General features: G+C 40.1%; 1 pseudogene; it reads left to right on the forward strand.

Annotated features, from left to right (window-relative positions):
- The first annotated feature begins 3,469 nt into the window (after positions 1 to 3,469).
- On the forward strand, positions 3,470 to 13,308 carry LOC143380001 (centromere protein I pseudogene; annotated as a pseudogene).
- Positions 13,309 to 13,605: the final 297 nt, after the last annotated feature.

Genomic DNA, 13,605 nt, shown 5'->3' on the forward strand with positions numbered 1-13,605 from the left:
ATTTTAGAAATTCATGTTAACCTCTGTTTTCTTTATTTACCCTCTCTTAATGTTCTCCTAATGTTGTAGCTATCCTCCTGACCTTCAACCCAAGCATGCAAGACAAAGAATGTGAGAACCCCAAGATTCTATAGTGGCTATTTGCAAGGAGGAGAAAGTCACAGTAACTGCCACACTGGATCCACTTACATAAGAAGAGAGAAAGGATCCTCAGTGCCTCTCACATATGAAAGAGCCTGATAGCAGGATGTCCACATGACCAAAGGAACTGTCTGCAGCAAATATAAGTTAACAACAAAAGTCCAGAAGACAAAATTTTACAGCCATCTAGGTCTTCCACCTCTCTAGAGTGTGCTTCTATTGTTCAGAGTTCATTTTTCCAAGAATCAGCTCACAGAAAAGAAGACCCTTGCTCCTGAAGTCAAAAGAAAGTAATATTGATGAGTATATGAATGCAGAGTCAAGGCTTGTCCATGAAACATTGTCTACAATGAAGAGGGGTTGGGGAAGGAGAGCAGAAGAGAATTACCAGTCCCACCTGGCCCAGGCGAGGCCAAAGAAAGTAGGAGTCAAGGAGAAATAAAAGAGAATCTTGAACCACACATCATTCCCCAGAGAATACACTCAAGGAACTTCACCCTAGGGCTGGGATTGTGGCTCAGTAGTAGAACATCAGCCTAGCATCTGTGGGTAATAGGCTTGACCCTCAGTACCACATAAAAATAAATGAATAACATAAAGGTATTATGACTACTAAAACTTAAAAAAAAAACCCTTTCTAACTAATCCCTTTGTTAATCCTTGAAAACTGCAGGAACTTCACTAATAAGATGAACTTGTATGGTTCCAGAACCACTATGCTTGCTCAACCTAGATGTCTCTTTCTTCCATCTCCAGGGTATTAACTGTATATGTTAATATAGTAATATATACACTATTACCTCTTATGCTGTCAAACGTAATTTTTCAAATTTTCATAAGATTTTAATGAACATTTAGAAGGAACACTGAGATGGTATCCCTAATACAAGAGCCTAGAGGAGGGAGACATGATGTGAGCCCATATGTCCCTCTTGCAGGGTTTTACCTGTCCAGAACTGATTAGTTTCTATTATACCTCTCCTATCACCTTCTTCACCCAATCAACTCTCTTGTCCTTTTCCCCACCCAATCCCATTCTTCTCTTTGGGAGGCTGACTGCACTATTGGCTACCTCATACCTTTCAATGGCCAGTTTTGTGACATCTTTCTCCCACCAAACCTATTGCCACCTGCTAGAATCTTAGGCTTACCATGCAGTTGTAAACAAATTTGGATCATCACAAGTGACCAGTGACCAGTAACCAGTCATCAGAGTGGCTGGTGGCCAGTCAACAGTGATCTCCATACTGGGAAACAGCCTCAGCTACCTCAGCATGGACATGTTCTCAAAACAAACAAACAAAAAAACTGAGGTGGATTGGGATGGAAAGTGGAAGAGAACAAAAGATTTTAAATCAATAGACAGCATAGAATGAAATCTTCCCAGATCTGCACAAAATTAGGCTAGTTTAGAGAATGTTTAGAATAACCAACTTGCAAGGAAACTAAAGACTTGAATTTGGGTATTACTGGGGTAAGCAGTTTATCAGAAAAGTCACATTTGGCTGGTATGGTTTCTCTATAGCCTCTTGGAACACAGATGATTTTGACAGTTTGAACATTTTAGAAGTATGTTTTAGAAATGATTCTTCATATAAATATATCATGAAAGTGTTATAGACAGGACTGGGGCAACAGCATTCTCCATATCCCACTTTACTCTAATTTTTTAACTACATGGATTTTGAAAAACTGATGTACATTAACCTGTATCAGAAGGACAAATTCCTTTTTGTGACAGGTAGTTTTGGAGGAGAAGCTATTTTTCATATTTCCAAGAGTTTTCTTTCTAAAATAGAATACATACAAAGAGTCATTTATGGTATTTAAGCCTAAGAACCAAAAGAGAGACCTGCTGAAGAATAAAAAGTCAAGTTCCACATCTCTAATTCTACATCTATCTAAAATAATTTTGTGAAGTCTTTTTGATTTTTCTGTATATCAAAGAATTATTGTAGGTTGGGGGAGTAGGTCCATGGTGAAGGACATGCTTAACATGTATGAAGTCCGGGTTCTACTGCCTAGCACCAGTAACCATAAAAAAAAATTAGATTTAAATTTATTATTATATTCTATTGGTGATGGTTTTTTCACACTTTAGGGACAACATTTTCCTGTTATAAATGATTATACACTAGAATTTTAGGACAAATACAAATTACATGATCATTTTGAAGCATTTTCTCTGCCTCTTTATAACTGAAATGTTTATCAGAAAAAAATTTTATATTAATTGAAATATCTACCTACTGACATTCATATCCTTTACTTGCTGTGAGTAATATTTAGAGGAAGATGAACAAGCACAGTGATAAAATTACATTACACTTCTTGTTTTGTTCTCTATTTTGTAAAAAATTTACTTTTTTTCTTCCTTCCTTCCCTCCCTCCCTCCCTCCCTCCTAACAGAAGCCTGTCCATGGTCCTTAAAAACTGCTACTAGAAATGCCTTCTCCACAGTTGGAAGGTTCCTTGATTAGTGTGTTTCTGCATAGGGAGAGCATTCTGCTTATGATCTTTCTTGATTCCTTCCTTTGCAGTGATGGAAACTTCCTTAGGGATAAAGGCTTCCTTGGGATTGCAACCTCCCAGTCAGACCTTTTGTCTGTCACAACCTCCAGAATTCCCCAATAGCTACAGTAACAGAAAAAGCCAAATACTCCAGAGGAACTCACAAACTGAACATGGGGACATTTCAGTAACAACTCCAGTCCAGAGTTCTACTTTCTGGGCATTGCCCCCAACTCAAAGCCAGAAACAAATAGAGAGTAAGAAACTAAATAAGATTAAAACCATGCTTCCAAAGCCTCTGGATGCCTACCAGTTTACCATGAAAAACAAAGATCCTCCACTATTCCCTTAAAATAGCCCTGAAATCCATCAGCTTCTGCCCTCCATTGGTCCTCTGGAGAAGAAGGACCAATACTCTGAAAGAAGCCATACTCCGAAATTACCCATCTGGGAAAGAACAGCCTGAGTCTTGAGGACCAAGGCACACTTCAAAATGGAATTAAATCTAGCAGTGGTTTTGTAGACCGCACTGCACTGGTGGGGGACATTCACCATCCTGAGCTTTTCAGTTCCTTGAAAGACTTTGACCAACTAGAAAGTCCAACAATAACAAAATCCAATGACACCAGAGCCATCATGCTGAATAAGGGGCAAGAAAACTCAAGTATCAAAAGGGTCCTAGTGATCCAAGGAGGAAAAACACATAAAGCCTCAGAGTGTCCTGATGGAACTCCTCAGGCCAAAATGCAGCCAAGGGAACTAGAGTGCACATTAGAAGAAGCTGCTCACAGGGGATGCAGACAGTAGTAGGGCCCTTATGCACACAGCCAAGCACTCTAACAGCAAACCTCAGAAAGCTGCATCCAGCAGGAATTGCAAGGCTAAGGGCCATGAGCAGGAAAAGACCAAGAGGACCAGAGAAAACAACTCCAGGAAAGCCCAGGAGAGGCAGAAGCCAGGCAATAAAGTCAAGGCAGAAGAGAAGCCAACCATGCCGAAGATGAAGCAGAAGAGAAACCCACCTGAGTTTTACCAAGAGACCTTTAAAAAGCCTGAGGAGGGGCTGAGTTGTACCTCAGGGGTGGAACTCTTGCTTAGTACATGTGAGGCACTGGGTTCTATCCTTAGCACTACATACAAATAAAATGAAGATATTGTGTCCATCTACAATGAAAAAATGTTTTAAAAACATTAGGAAAAATGAGTTACTTTGGAGATTATGCTCAATGGAGCAGATGAGCCTGGTTCCTACTCTAGTCTACTTCCAGAAGAATAGCACTTGCACAATAACAGCATCCACCTGCTGGACTCATTCACTGTTACATCCCTAACACCTAGAAACAGCTATTTAATCAGTATTTATCAAAATGTTGAACTGACTGGATTTTGTCCTGTATAGGCTCCTGCCAAGACCTCACCCACACTCTATGCCCTCTTTTTGACCAGTATATTCAATGCCTCCATTTCTTTAGGCAAAACCACTACATTCATATTCTGAAGTGAAAGAGTCAACAAAGAAGTAGATGGGGTACTGTTTACCTTAGGTATGGTCTACTATGTGCTGTGTATAACTGTCTTCCCAAATTCTTCTGCAAGAGATCCATAAGTTAAATAGTGAAGCCTTGCATTGGTATGCATGTTAGTGTTTATTGGTGATGGGAGGGTGACCCACAATGTGCTTTCACTCATCTTAAAAGCCAATATTCATACAGTCATTTTAGAGAAGCTTAATTATGGCAAGGGTCTTCTGGATGGGGGTGGCAATATAACCCCAAGAAATATATACACAATTATGTTTGGCAGAAAAAAGGCACTGGATCTGGTAACACCTGAGCTGGATCTTTAAGTTATAATTTGACAAATAAGTTACCATAGGACAAGCTCCCAAGGAGCTCCCAAATAAAATTTCAGAAAGTGTCCTCAGAGTTAAGCTTTAAAACAAAGCATAAATTTTCAAGGTGGTGACATACAAAGTCTCCTGTGACAGGCCCGCTGAACCTTACTGGAAAAAAGGTGTGTACATATTCAAACATATGTATACCTGTAAGTAGAATATGGCACTCTATTTGCACTTGAGTATATAAACACCTTGACCTGGATTCAGGGGCAGAAACTTTATCTTAGAAATCTTTGTGAACCCATTGCTTTTGCACTATTGAAGCAAGTCAGTGACCCCCACCCAGAAGAACCTTGCCATAATTAAGTTTCTCTTTGTCAGATCATCAGGATGTCTGCAGAGGATATTTATGTTGGTACTTTCCTCTTTTTTTTTGAAAATGCCAGGTTTGCACACAAAAAGTGTGACAGAGTAGTCTGAAAGCTTCTTATTAAAAAAGTGATTTTTATGTTTTCTTGGTAGAAACTGTGAAACCTGTGTCTGTCTAGAGGATAGAATGAAACTCCATTGGTATATGAACCTCCTACCCCAGCCCACTCGACTCCCACTGGGTAGAAAATTAAAGGAATTTCTATCATCTTTTGTCAGAGGAAGAATTCTTAGGCAGGAGCCACCTCTGAACCCTGCCATTAATAAATCTGCTTCCCGAGAATTCCTTAGGTATCTGGCCTCTTCTATCTTAATTCACCATAACACTTTCAACACATCTTATAGGTATTCTTCCAGTCTTACGTTCTCCTCTAAACAATAAGTTATTCCCTCCATAATACCTCAGCATACAAATTTTGTGTAGAAAATTACACAAGCTGAAAAGAAATACAATGTCCTAGGTTTCAATCCCTGATTCGTTTAAGTGGGCTATTTTACTTGAATCAGCAATCCCTCTTGGAATATGAGTTTTATGTGAGTGTAACGGAGGGAATATTTCTTGGGAAACATCTACCCAAAAGCAAAAAAAAAAAAAAAAAATCAAATCAGCTTGGTCACTGTATTCTTTTAACTACTGGGGTCCATTTTCTTCTGAGTCTATTTTCCTTTAAAAGCTAGGCACTGCAGAGCTTGCTCATCATTGGTCAGATGTTGCAGGAGTTGATTCTAGCCCCCCTCACCAGCTTCTCACCCCTGGTCATAAATTCTTGGGAGTATAATTGACAGATTGGTATTAGTGGGCGTGCCAGCAGGCATCATCCTAAAGGAAAGGAGGTAAAGGGTCTTGGATGTGGTGGTAGGAATTTTGAGCATGGGACTCTGAAAGGAGCAGCTGCTGAATGTCCTCTACAATGCCCAATGGGCACAAGGGCATTTAAGGCTCTGGTCTCCTTGGGTTGTCGCCTGACCAGCAAGGACCAGCACTATCCTAGCTATTTCATATGAAAGGCCTACAACCTTAGGTGATTTTGCCTGGAAATGGTAATTCGGGCTTGAGTGCCTTTAAGAAGGGCACTCCAAGCACTTGTGGATGCATCCCTCTCTACTGAAAATGCCCCCTCTGCTCATTCCTGCTGCTTCCTTTCACCGCCTCCACAATACAGTTTACCAATGAGGCAACTTGGGGAAGTTTTAGATTTGCAAGAGGCTTTGTAGGAGATGCAGTGCCTCTGCATCTCTAGCAGTTCCCCAGCTTTTCATGACCATGAGGGTGGTTTAGAGGGAAAGTTTTATGAAGGAAATGTGACCTCAATATTGAGGAAACCACGTGAGAGAACTGGGCTAGAGATGACTAACTCTAGGGAAGTGTTGGAGTAGAAAACACAGAAACAGTGGCTAGATAAATGAAGGAAAATGTGTGGATTCCCCGGGGGTACTGTAATCCTGACTGAAGAAAAAAAATATTGAGAAGGAGTAAGATGGAATTATAGAAAAGACAAGAAATAGACAGTTGACTCTGGCTCTAAATTACAAGATAAATTGTATAGTTTGCACATTATAGAGAGTGCTGGCTGGGGAATACTACAGGTTCAATGCATGTCAAATACCTACTTTTCTTTTGGAGGTTATGGAAACTAATGAAACTCTCTAGAAAATCTGGAGTCTACCTGTAAGAATAACTGGAAAGATTTTTAAATTACTGGAGTTAAAGACACAGGAAAAGAAAACTTCCAGACTGGGAACCATGCCTCTCTCCCATATTCAAAACTACTTTGTGCCCCTTTGTTATTAAATGAGTGCTTAGTTTTTGAATATAAATAAATTGTTATTTTAAGATCTAAATTCGAAGCTGATATGGTGGTACCTTCCTGAAATCCCAGCCACCCCTCCAAACCGCACCCCCACAAAAACATTTGATGAGTGGGATATGTGGTCACAACAATCAGTGGCACAAGAAATATGAATGGGTTCCACTTATAACTAGAACTAAAGATAATGTTTCTCAAACTGGTTTAAAAAAATAAAGTAAAATTCAGCTGTGCCTGGTGCCTGTCATCTCAAAGTCCCAGGAGATTCAGGGGAATCACAAGTTTAAGGCCAACCTCAACAACTGAGCAAGGCCCTGAAAAACTTAGTGAGATTCCGTCTCAAAAATAAAAAATAAAATGAATTGGAATTTAGCTCAGTAGTAAGACATGCCTGGGTTCAATCCTTACTAAAAAAAAAAAAATTAAATACCTTGCCATGAAAATGAGGCACAATGTTTTAGACTGAAAAGAATAGTGGTTTAGTGAGCAGTAATAGTTATAAACATTCATTACCAGACCAGTTTCCCTAACCAAGTTTGGACATAAATATGAAAAAGTAAAGCACAGAAAATGTCAGTTATCCAGGTTAAATTAAACTGACCACACATGAAGTCACTTAACAATCCTCCTGTAAGTTCACCGAATGTGATCTTTCAGGTACTGGAGTAAATGCAAGTAGTTAGCTGGAAAGAGATGATGGAAGAAAATACAAGGTACTGTACCTACTTTTATGATGCTCTAGGCAGAGCAACTTAATGATAGCAAATGACTGACTTGAAGGGTAGAACTGAATCCACCTCAGCCTATTCTCGTGATATTCATTAACCTAATTATGCTACAAGGATTGTAGGTTTTCGAGTATGCCAATACTCTCATCATGATTGGAGCTTTCTTGATGTTCTCCACCTTGTTGTTAGGAAACAGACCTGATTTGATAAAAACCACAACATATTTTTTCTCTATATGTTTTCAACTAGAAGTTCGTGAGGTAAACACACTTTGAACCAGAAAGTGCTTGGATGATACTGGTCTTCCTTCTAATGCAATCTGTTCTCTTTTGTGTCTCAGAAATTCTTGGTCCTGATGTCTGACCATGGAGATGTGAGTCTCCCACATGAAGGCCAGGGGAAGACTCTGTCCCAGTTGGAGAGTACCCAGGAGGTCAATGAAAACATTCTACCCGGTCGATACTTCCCCACCTCACCTGGGTCATCCACACACCCTTCAGACTGCACCAAAAGTGCAAAGCCAGCTAAGCCACCAGTGGTGGACAGGTCCATGAACTCTTGAGCACTGAGCAACTCTAAAAGTAGTGAGTCCATTTGCTGTTATCCTCTTCCATTTTTTTTGCTGCCAGTGTCATTCTGGGGGATTCATCCCAGGAGTGCCTCTGTGATCCCACTTATCAGGCTTTGATAAGGGAACCCCCTTGGATAAGGACTGCCATACTCTGTTCTGTTACACTGGCTATCTTGTAAAAGAGGCCTTTGTTGAAACCATACAATTGAGCTGAAGCCAGGTGAATTTTCTGAAAAGCTGGTGCTATCCTTGAAAATCAAATCCTCAGGGCTGGGGTTGTGGCTCAGCAGTAGAGCACTCACTTAGCACGGGTGAGGCCCGGGATTCAATTCTCAGGACCACATAAAATAAATAAAATAAAGGTTAAAAAAAGAAAATCAAATCCACAGCTTTTAAGGTTATTCTGAGATTTAAAATGGTCAGTGAATTAGAGCTCAGCATGGGCTTTTTGTAAAAGCAATCTTCAAACCTACAATTGTACCTAGCATGGTACAATTCAATGACTGACTTTAAAAAATAAGAAAAAAAGGGCTACTGAACTGTGCTTGCCCTGAAAGCATTCTTGATTCTTAACAATTTAGAAAAAAAAAACATTGCATATAGTGATTGTTAATTCAGATCAACCATAAAAACTATTGGCCATCTTTCCTCCTGTCATTGATAATTGCAATCAAGAAAATAATAATGGGGGAAATAGTGAGTATATCTTGATTATTAGAGGAATTGGTGGAAGACAGGAACTGACTTTCAAGTAGTCATTTAAAGAAGTCAGCTTTGATGAAAATCATTCAGAAGTACAATGGAAGAAGGGAAGGAGACCTGACCTTTTGACCTCCACCCTATTTACCTGGCAGGCTTTGCTTCCACTAGTGTTCCTTTATACACATTCTAATTTTAGGGAAATTGAACTCTCATTTTCTCAGTGCATTACCTTACCCAAAGAGGTTTGTTATCATTTGCTTTTTACCTACACTTTTTCTGCCTTCCCTGCTTTTTAAATCCTTCTTCAAGGATTTTCCAGGTCCTCTCCCTTCAAGTAGATTGATTCTGTTCTCTGTAAAACTCTCAGAGCTCTTTTCATCTGCAACACAACTTAGATCATTTACCCAATCATGGGGTTATCTGTCAATAACTATTTTCACTTTCCACAAGGTAGAACCCGAGTCTTGAGTCTCATTCACATTTGTGTTCCCTGTGTAGGCTGAGCACAGTGTCTACTTGTATACATTGACTAAGTGGATTTATTAAATTGAAAGGGAAGGATTCTTCCAAATTTTAATTCATCATTCCTAGATGGCATCATCAGACTGCCGAATGACTGTGCACCTGCTGATCAAACATTGTCACTCTCCAACAGTTGAGATCTTCCTGTTGAATGTGCAGAAATTGAATATGCTTTTTAACTTTTTTTTCTTAATATGAAAATATAGCTGTGAAAGTTGCTCCCTAATCTTAGCTTGCTTGCTGGCTTTCTCATGGGGTTTCTCCATGGTGCTCCCAAACTGAGTCCATTCTTGGCAGCCTGAAGCAGTTTTATGACCCACTTGTTTGTGCCTTTTTAGAGGGACCAGACTGGTTTTTGTTTTTTGAGAACGTTGGGGTTTGGCATCTAAATTTTCTTCTAAAGACTCAATTTAGAAGTAAATAACTACCGAAGTCATTTTCCATTATCCAGACTACCTTATTGTAGGACTCTTAGAAATTCATACTCTGATATTGTTATGAGTTCAAAGAGAAAAGAAAAATAAAATGTTCAGTTTCATCCTTCTTCTTAGATTCTGACAGAGAATCCCTAAATTTCTTAGAAATGCTCTGGAAAGTAGTAGTTTACACTTGTCTCACCTTGACTAATTAAAGCCTACCCTTTTCTTGAAGCATCAAGAGTATGAACTCAAAAGTCCAAAGGTTCCGATAAATCAGATGTGGGTGAGACTCAAGGCACAATTCATCCTTCACCAGCTGTGAGCCTGTGAAATGAATAAGTTACATACTTCCAAAATACAATGGTGGAACAGGTATAGGACGGTTAGTCCCCCATTCCAAAAGGGAGGAACAAATGAACAATGGAGTAACTGGAGCAGGCATGGAAACGCATGCCTGTAATCCCACTACTGGGGAGGCTGAGGTGGGAGGATTCTTAGGTTCAAAGCAAGACAAAAAAGGGAAAACATTAAGTCATAAAGTTGAAGAACAATCTCTTTTGATTCCATGTCCTGCACAGGTGCACACTAAGACAAGGGTTGGATCCTCCAAAACCCCAGATGGCCCATTGCTATATTTTTGCTGGGCTCACTTCACCCAGCAGCTCTCAGAAGTTAGGAGTTTACCCTCATCTTGTCCAGACTGGAATTGTTGGCTGATGGCTCTTTGGTTTTAGGGTCTTGAGGGGCTGCCCTACTGCTACAATGCCAATTCATTGACCCAAAGGGAAGTCTCTTTGGTGGCTCTGATCCTGTGTCATGCCTGCATCCACGCTCTCTGGCTTTCTGCAACATACTCTGAAATCTAGGCAGAGACCTCATGGCTCATATAATTACAGAAGATGAGAAATCTCACAGAAGCCTTTTTCCAAGATGGAGACCCTGCAATGCTGGTCATGTGGCTCCGTTGACATCCAAAAGCCTCACAACCAAGGAAGCTAATGGCATAATTCTCAGTCCAACTCCAAAGACCTGAGAATCCAGGAGTCACTTAGTGCCAGTGTCTAAGAAAACACTTTTTATTTCCCAGGGGCCAGAAAAGACGAGTGACTTACCTCTACCTTTCTTGGGTTTCTATCTGGGCCTGAAGCTGACTGCATGGTACCCACCCATATTGAGGGCAGATATTCCCCACTCATTCTGTACAGCCACATATCAATTTCCTTTAGAACACCCCTGAAAGTCTCACCCAGAAGTAATTCTTTACCATGTTCCTATTCCTTAATGCAGTAAAGCTGATACCTAAAATTAACCATCACATCTCCTAATGAATTCTGGCTACAGGCTGCAGAAGAGACTTTACAACACATTTTTGATGCCATTAGAGTGAGATGCCCACTCAATGTCTGAAGTTGCAGGGATTCCAGTGACTTAGCATTGCTCTCCCAGTGCTAGCAGCTGTGAGGTCTGCTTGGAATGATTCAGCCTCATGGTCTCAGACTCTCCCCTCTCCAGTCCAGTTCCTACAATCCATGGATTGTGCCATGTGCTGGTGCCCAGGAAGCTGTGTCCATAGTTTGTCCAGTCAACCAGTGCCAACACTGCTTGGAGAGTAGAAACACATGGAGTTCGCTGTGGAAAACTGGTAAATAAATAAATAAACAAAAAACAAATAAACAAACAAACTCACTCTTTCCTGAACTGAGACTGTTTCTTTTTCCTTGACCTCCCAGGACTCTCAGAGAAAATAATCAGGATCAGTTTTTCTTTGTACCAAATCCTTCACAGAAGGAACCAAGGACTATATAGTGTAGTCACTTTGGATTTGTTGACTCTGTATTTGGTTACTTTTCAGAGTCCTTTGACTTGAACTGATTAATAGTAGAGTTAGAAATACCAAACTCTAAATTTAGTAGAAAGATCTAGCCATTACCTATACCATCATGTTTAGAGCACCTACTTTTGGTAAGGCTCTAGGAATATAAAATATACGTAAGGCACAGAGTACATGTCCACAAAAAGTGTCCAATCACTCTGGAGAGATGGAAGACATACAATAAAAAATAAATAGCATTCTGATACTACATACCATACAAGCACTAGGAATTTTGAGGAAGCAGAGATCACTGAAGAAAGGCACTCTTTTAAAAGAATCCATTCTAAGTGCTCAATAAATCCATGAAGGAAGCAGAACAGATTTAACCTGAGTCTTAATGAGAAAAACTTAATAGTAGACAGAAACTGCATTAGACATGAGCAAAGGAAAAGAATGGTACTCCACCTGGAACTTTTCAAGAACCATGAGTGCACTGCAACAGGGCTATGGCACTTACCCATGCTGTGCATCAGAAAGGACCCTGGGGTTGGTCTCAACATCTCTGGCTTCACAGAGCCCCCGAGATATGCCCAGTAACAGGCATGGTTGTGAGAGATTTAGGGAACACAAAAGAGACTCATGCTGTGGTGGGAAGGGCCTTTGATTGTGAAGATGTTTGACTTTCCACTGCTCAGATGGGCTCATTTTCAACAATTCTCTGCTACTTCCCTATAGTAACTGTGTCAGAGATGAGTTGATCTTACTGGGGCTCTATCACTGGTTGAGCAAATATTACAACAAGAATATATTTGGTATAAAATGAAAATTTATGAACATGGAGATAAGACTTTCCCAACTTCCTGGACACTCTCATCAGGGCACACTGCTTCCTACAGGAAGGGTTTTGTTCCTGTTTAACAGCTTCCTCTCTGGCATGGCCTCTGTTGTTGGTCACAATTCCTTCAGCTCATGAGCTGGTTTCCTTTTAGTAGTTTCTCAGGTGTGAAGCCTCTTCTTGACCATCCAGCACAGCTCTTCTTTACATCAACCATTTCTTTCAAGTGCAGTGTTCTTCACAGTCTGAAAGAGCCCATGCAAAACTGGCTGCTGTGGCTTTCTGTGTACATTCGAATGAAACCTGTGACAAGTAGTCCTCTAGAGACAACCTTGGATAAATTCATGAACTCTGTTTCTAAACTGATTCACTATGTAGGATGGCTGTCCACTACTACAATATCATTAGAGAGTAGCAGTACTTTCTTATTGCACTTCATTTGGGATTTCTATGAGAAAGTATGTGACACTATGTAAATTATGACCACCCTTTAATGGTACTATTTCCTCCTGGGATTTTTGACTCTGCACTCCTCAGCCGTGATACCAGTGTACTGAACCAGCTCTGATATATTATGCACAGGTATCCTGAAAGTTTGCTGCAAAGAAAACTGAGTTGGTACAAAAGGCAAAATCAGACTCATTTTTCAGCAGCAAGATCTAGCTATGAACAATTTTATCATTACTTGACAACCATGGTTGGCTGCCTGTGCACATACAAACCCTTTGAGAAAGGAACATAAATTGACCTCCAAATCCTAGAAAAACCTCTAGTAGTACAGTACTACAATATTTTAAATTTAGTCTATTGCCCTTCTCTATTAAGCTTTGCTGCTTCCTTTTCTGATGCAGGAAAGTCCAGAAGAAAGGACAAAAAAACATGAACTCTCTTCGGGGGAAGAAATGGAACTAATGCTCTCAATAGAGCATTTATTCTCAGAAGGGTTACTTGGCTTGAAAATCTTCATAGGAAGTAATATTCATAATTCATAATATTCATATTCATAATTCTTCTGTGCCATGATCACAGCTGTCCCCTTATCAGAGAGCATAACCACCATGATAAAAGTTAAATGAATGCTGACATACAAATGGAACATGCTGGCTTAAAATCCTTCCTCAATTCTAGAGAAGCCAAGTGGCTCAACTTGTGTTTCCCTATTCATTTCACTAACAGACTGCCATCTTCCAGGAGTACTCAGAACAGCCTTCTGTCCATGGCTCGGGAGGGCCTTGATGTGGCTAACCACATTTCATGATTTAGATTTTCAGCTCACTGGTGAAAACTGA

This window comes from Callospermophilus lateralis, chromosome 14 (assembly GCF_048772815.1).
Source record: "Callospermophilus lateralis isolate mCalLat2 chromosome 14, mCalLat2.hap1, whole genome shotgun sequence".
Taxonomy (NCBI): Eukaryota; Metazoa; Chordata; class Mammalia; order Rodentia; family Sciuridae; genus Callospermophilus; species Callospermophilus lateralis.